The sequence below is a fragment of the Phalaenopsis equestris genome, unplaced genomic scaffold, assembly GCF_001263595.1.
Source record: "Phalaenopsis equestris unplaced genomic scaffold, ASM126359v1 Scaffold000002, whole genome shotgun sequence".
Lineage (NCBI taxonomy): Eukaryota > Viridiplantae > Streptophyta > Magnoliopsida > Asparagales > Orchidaceae > Phalaenopsis > Phalaenopsis equestris.
The window spans coordinates 63318268-63325897 of record NW_018164444.1 but is presented as its reverse complement, the minus strand read 5'-3'; positions in this window follow the sequence as shown (position 1 = coordinate 63325897).

Below are 7630 nucleotides of genomic sequence, written 5' to 3'. Positions count from 1 at the left end.
AAGAGTGTGCTTCCTCTTTATGATCAATGCCTACTTTTAATGGCAAGCGTCAGAGCTATTTGAGAGTGGGAGAGGTTGGGGGTTTTAAATCAAATGGGAATAGGCGAAGTGAGCTGTCAGTTGGAAGACACCCAGGTGGCGGGTGACAGGCGCAAAAGTGTTGGCTCCTTGGTTTGGAGCATCTAGGAGAAGGAGAGAAGGCACCTAAGCGGCACTTTGGGTGGCAACCATATGCTAGGATGGTGTCTGGGCACTACTTTGGAGGAGCTCATGCGCCTCCTCAAATTGGAGCGACTGAGAGAAGATTGGATGGGGCTCATATATGTCACATTGAGAGGTGCCAAGGTGTTGCCTGATGCCTAGGCGCCATTATGAGTGGCGCCTAAATGGCACTTTAGGTGGCGCCAAGGTGCTACCACATTTCTTGAGTCTACTTGAGAAGAGAGCTTAGAGCATGGATTAGAGAGATTATTTGGCATATTTAGTTAGAAAAAATAAAGAGAACACAATGGTAGTGGTGGTTTTGGTCAAAGTGGTCACCATGTCATGAAAATTGAGGTCAAAGTGTGAGACCCAAAGTAAAGTTTGATTTGGGTACAGAGGGGCTCATTTGAAAGTTTTCCACGATTGAGACACTTTTTTAGATTTTATTATGTAAAATGATGGTCTAATGGAATTTTTTTATGTGGGACCAATTTCCATTTATGCATACAAGCTCATGACATAAAATTTTATATATATTTAATTGACAACCATCAAAACATATTGCATGTTATTCATATAATAATAATGAAGTATATGCAGCTTATAGCATGAAATTCCAAACACTACAATGATTTGTAGAGGAAATAATAATTTTGATGCATAAAATTATAATTCCAGAATATTCTCTCACCATGTTGTATTTACATCTAGTTTTAGGATTTGATTGAAGTTAATTATGTTTGATTTTCCTTTTATGTGATTTATTGCAAATTTGTCTTAAATATTTAGAGTGAATGAGGAGTTGACCAAACATTAGGTCAATAATTCATCCTTTGTTTTGAGTTGATATGAGGTTTTCCCTCACTTTAACTTAAGTTAAGGTTTGCCCTTGCTTTAAATTGAGAAAGGTTCAACCTCACTTTAAGTTGAATTAATGTTCATCATAGCTTTAAGTTGAGTTAAGGTTCATCCTCACTTCGTCGTCAAAGTAGTTCAACTTTAGATCACTCATATGCCATAGCCAACCAATGACTAATAGAATAACCTAACTCTATTTACAAACTCAATTGTAAAAAAAATATCATATTCTTATTGAAACCCCTACAAAAAAAAAGATTAGCACAAAATAGCACACCACAAGCATAACAATCATAAAGACTAAATGGAACTAACACCACAATGTTAGGCATCCAATCCTAATAGACCATACTTATGGCATGATCTTAAACTTATAAAAAGACATTGCATTTATATTTTTTTGTTTTTTGTTGGTTGCCCTACTAAGCATGACCTCATGTAGAAAAAAAGTGCTAGAAATAACAAAAAAATGATTGCACGAACATTTAATATTGCACACAAGCTACCATAACATCCAATATAATAAGCAAATTAAAACATCACATTAAACATAATTAAACACAATCACAATTATAGTTGACCTAAATTTTTATATAAGTTTAGTGACCTAACAAAAACATCTAGAGTTTGAACGATCTGAATAGTGAGCCAATAATCTAGGCCTAGAGTTTTAAGTTGTTGTTTTGATTCAATGTTCAAGTTTTGCCAAAATGTGTTTCAATTTAAGTATTTCGTATTTTAAAAAGGTGATTTAAACTGCTTGAAAGGTGCACTGAGTGTAGATCATGTCACAGATAAGGAGATGGGTTACACAATGAGCAAAAATAAGTAATTTGGTAAATTCTAATAACATGGCTAACAATGAGAGAATCTCTCAAAACACTTTTTTTTTTCATTTTATTTTATTTATTTGTTTTTTTTTTGTTGAATCCACATAAATAAATTAATTAGTAATGCAAACAATACTTGGCTTGTGGAGCAATTTTGTTAATAGTACTAAAAAAGCTCATCTCATTTATATCGGCTCTTGTTGTCATGTTTGCTTAGAGGCGAAGAAATGTCTCCTAGCTTTTGGAACCTAATCGATTTAAGAGTTAAACACTATAGACAACTTTGAAAGAAACACTTTTTGAAAGGTAACTCAGCTAAATAAAGAAAGATGAAAATTTACTTGAGAATTGAAGCCTTTCGATCTCTGCTTTTGTAAAGTAGAGAAGTTATGAAAAGTACTCCCTATAAAAAAGTTATTGCCTCCAAGAGAATGATAGTTTGAACTTAATGAGATGAGCTGATTTCTTTTATAAGTCACTTACATAACAACGAAATAGTCAACCTAATCTCACAAGGGAGATGAATTTCCTTTTAGAAGAAAGAGAGTTCAACTCACTATACAAGGTGAGTTCATCATCAAGTCAACCAAATAAATAAGTGAATAAGACTGAGCTGACATGTTGCGAGACTACTCCTTGAAGATAAACTAAAATATCTGCATAGTGTAATCTTGTAGGAGTATCTAAAGTGTCCTCGAGATAATTCTCTATATAGAGCTAGAAGCCCCAAGTAGAAGGACAATCAACACTTTGTGAAATGAACTACCCATATTTTATTTAATTAGTTTCTTTTTTAGAAAACATAAAACATTTAATGAATTCATTATTTAGGCAGGAGAGTATATACATGCCCTATAAAGACGAGTAATGAATAGTTATATTGTAAATAGAAGAGAATCAATGAACTAAATATTTATAACGAAAAGCGCTTGTGGTTGGATTAAGGCATGAAGTCAGCCAATCCATTAAGATATCATGATAGATTAGTTAGACCCACTCTACCAATTAACTTGACGAAGGGGCCATACAAGAGCAATTTGCTCTTGAAGTCAAATAGTAAGAAGTGACTAAACTGATTCAGTGAATTCCTCTTAGAAACACGTCTAGTTGTGTGGATATGATGAATTCAACATCATGCTCCTCTAGTTTGATCGAACAAACTCACTTACTCGCCAAAATGTTGACCAAACTGATAGAAGCTTCGTCGAGGATGATAAGGCATAAACATTATTGAAATAATTGATAATTAAAACAAGGCACTATCAAATAAATAATTTAATGAATACACCAAAAGAATAACATGAACAAAGAAATAATATTTCTTGAGATTCATGTGTAATAATAACCTTATTTTTTATTTTTGGCATTTTTATATATGAACCAACTCACTTATAAATAAAGGTGATTTTCATAGGAAAATTTTTTGATCTAAAAAATTTTAGAGAACTTGTTATTTAGAGATTATTTCTCATTGTTCTTTGTTTCTTATCATTCTTGAGAGCTCTTTCATTAGGCATGTTGATCCTCAACATAACATAATCAAATAAATTTTAATTAATCATATTCAATATTATTTTATATTATTTTTAATAACAAGTCAATCCAAACTGATTTGACTTAACTCAATTGAACTACACAACAATTTACATTAATGTAAACTCTAAAGGATCTTACCGGTGCAATGAGACATGAAAATGTGAGATAATCTTTAATGATGATCAAATTTTAAATTTAAATTACTCATACATCGAAATTATACATAACACTAAATATTCTCAAAAACTAAATAGTTTGTGTTAAATTTAAGTTTGTCTAGGAGTCCCACCAAAGTAATAGAGTATTAAATAGGAGAGAGAGTAGAGTGCGCTGGTATTCTACAACCTTTTATTTATGAAATGAAAGCATATTTATAGACAAAGGTGCACAATATGTTAAGTTACATTTATACCCCTGCTAATGTGAGAGTTGTATGGTTTATTATAGATAATTCAGTCTTGTGGGTTCAGGGCTTTACTACTCTGGAGCTTGGTCGACTGGTCCTAGTGAAACTTCAACGAGCTTTAACGATTGACTAGATATTTCGAGTAGTCGTACGAGCCGGAAGGATGTGATATTGAAGTCTTAGTGGATATTCAACTTGGGAGCAAAATGAGTTGATTTATGCTACCAATTGGCTAAATTAGTAGATGTTGTCGATCAATTTAGTTGGCCTTCAACCGGTTGGAAATCAGTGGGAATGATTATTGGCATCCATTTTTTATGCCATACACACTATGCATCCTTCTGAGAGATATGGGAGCATATTGCGTTCCTGCGTAGCATCCTGCCTCTCAAGAAGTCCGTAGAGCCTTGAACGAGCACGTCTAATACCAGATTAAGGGTTCTTCCCATTCTGGTTATGCCCGGAAACATCTATCATTGGTCTACATCTGCGTCGGCCCCTAATATAAGGCGAGCCTGACGACCATCATAGTGCCTGGGAATCATGCTTTAGCATTCACAACACTCACATTGCCATTGATAGCTTGTCAAAAGGTAGGTATGAAATAACATATATTAGTGAATATTTTATAATTATTTAAATTTCTTTGTGGTTTTAAATTTTTGGCTCATAAGCTAAAATTTCAAAAAAATAACTGTTGTTTTATTCATATGTTAAACAATTAAATATTAATTAATTTTTAAATTTACACTAAAATTATAAATTTATAATTTTGAATATAAATATTAGGCATATGTATCACTTTTTTTTGGGCAATTAAATACAAACCACCTAAAACTTCGTATTTACAAATCAACCATCAATTTTCATATTTTCACTCAAAATTCATCGTAAAAACCCAACTCCTATTTTCATTTTTATCAAATTTTCAAAAGTTCGATCGTGACACGCGTAAATTTATCAGTTTGATAGCTTAAGAAAATTATCAGATGGTTAATTTGTAAATATCAATGATACAGATGGTTTATATGTAATTTTATAATTATCCTTCATTTTATTTTGAAAGCCAATAATCGATTTATAACCCTTGACTTTAGCGCCTATCACACGTCAATCAATTCTTGTCATATTTCCTTAGATAACCCATGGAACATCAGCTTTTATTTGATTATATCTCCTATAAGAAGGCTTATTTACAAATGCAAATCTCCCATTAGGAAAATAAGAGGGAAAATAAAAATAAGCTAATAAAGAAAATAACAATAATAATAATAAAAAAGAGGCATTTATATACATACCACCTAGTTTTGAATATTTAATTTAAGTATTTTATTTTGTTCAATTGGCCGACTTTTAACTAACATATTATCAAGATATACTTCTCAACATTTTTAAGCCCAAAAAGCTTTATGTTGTAGCGGTATACAACCTTAGTGGTGACAAAGGTCGTCTTCTCTACGTGTGCATCTTTATCTGATGATAGGCTGACAATGCATCATGCAAGCTTAGTATTAAATGACTGACCGCTGAGTCCACCAACTAGTCAATCCTCAACAGGGGCTAGTTGTCCTTCAAGTAGGAGGTATTCAAGTTGGTGAAGTCCACACACATCTTTCACTTGTCATTTATCTTTCACACCATGACTACATTAGAAACTCATAATAGGAATTGCACATCTTGAATGTAGTTGGCCTCCTTCAATTTCAGCACCTCCTTATGGATTGGTTCATCTAGGGTCATTGTGAAGACCTGATCTTTTCCTTCTTTGCCAGGGTGGCTGGATTGACATTTAATTAATGACAAGCAATGTTGAATGGTATTCTTGGCATTTCCGTGACTGACCAAGCAAAGATGTCTCGATGCTCCCAGAGAATTTGAATTAGCAAATCCTTCCATCTCACAACAAAATTTTCACTTATTAGGAAAGATTTCTCGGGCACTACGTCAGTTGTAGAGATTTCAAGCGTAGTCTCGCTAGTCTCAAGACCCCTTTGCGTCTGTACTGTAGATTGAGCATCTTCTACTCCATACTTTCGACCGCTCTGAGATAGCAAGTCTAGGATTGCTCAAGGTTCCCCAGAATGGTGATGATCTCTCCATCACGTGGAAACTTTACCACAATGCGGAATGTTGAGACCGTGACTTTGAAGTTGTTGAGCAGGGGTCTATCGAAGATGACATTGTAAGTTGGCGACAAATATATCACCAAGAAGTCCTCCACATAGGTGAATTGTGTGTCATCTCCTGCCCGAGTGACTGCCCAAGTGTTATAACTCTTAAATCCTTCTTTATCTCACCATTGTAGCCTTGCAGTGGGCAGATCAGAGCTATATGTCAGTCAGTTGGGAGGTTCATCTTGTTGAACATTAATTTGAACAAAAAATTTACAAAGCTACAAATGCCGATTAAGATTCTACCATTCTAGTAGTTTTTAATCATTATTGTCATGATGATAGTTTCATTGTAAGGATTTCCTTTAGGGGGTAGGTCCGCATCAGTGAAAACGATTGGTGGATGGGTGTTGTGCTTCGGAGCAAAAACAACCGCACATAATTTTGTGAATCAAAGCTTCTTTTGATTGGCTCTCCAAGAACAATCTACACCTTCTCCAAAGATCACTTTTATCACCCAATGATGAGAATGGAAGTTGCCCAAACATGTTCGTCTGAGAATTCTCTGACTGGAGCTTATTTGTGCTTCTAGGTTGGTGCTCTTAACGTCACAAACTCCTTAAGTTTCCCAGCTCCTATCAAATCTTCAACTATGCTCTATAGATGTTTATATTCCTCTGTATTATGGACATGATATCTGTGGTAAGCACAATACTTCTTCGTATCCTAGTGAAAAACTAGGGCTGTCATAAGTGGTGCCTTCTTTAATTAATCTTTGTTTTGGATCGCCTCCACTAACTTCGCCATCGGGACTCTTAATGGAGTAGCCTTCGGTATGCCATGGTAATTTGATGGTTGCTCATAATAATGAGCCGAATGTTTTTCATGGTGTCAAACATGACCTCCTCGATTGTTACTTCAGTCAACCCCCGGGTTGTCTTGGTGTAGCCAGTTGTCTTTGTATCGAGATCGAGTGGAAGGACATGCATCTTCTATTAGTATCCACCCATCACTCTGGGTGCATCAAAATCACTATCTATCCATCGAAGCTGACCCAACACTATCCTAGTACGGGGAATCTCCAACTCTTTCTTCTAACAGGTGTGCTCTTCGACATTTGGGTGTTGGTTCTTTTCTCGAGAGTTCTACTCTATTCTTTGAGTCACTAGCTCTCACATGGACTCAAACATTTAACTTATCATTTAGTTCCTTAGTTTTTTTGTATTTGTTGCTGTACAAACTCTCGAATGCACTCCACATTGGTTGTGCCTCTTTGATAGTGTTCTCTCATTGTGCTACTCTTCTTATTGTTAGTATGGTTCATGCTCACCACACCTTTTAGGATATGAATCTGAGTTTGTCTGGGTGTGACACCAAAGGGATAAAGTGTTAAACATGTGAGAGAGAGAGAGAGAGAGAAGAGACGGAAAGTAGAGTGTAATAATGAACAATAAAAAGGGGTATAAATTAATCTTTTATTCAGGAAATGATTCTTTATTTATAGACAAAGGGGTATACTATATGAAGTTATATTGATGCTCAACTAAAATGGGGGTTGTACAGTCTATTCCAGACATTTCACTCTTGTGAGTCTAGGACTTTACTGCTCTACTTAGTCAACTGACCCTGAACAAACTTCGACGAGCTTTAACGGTTGATTGGATATGCCGTTCGGCTGTGATATT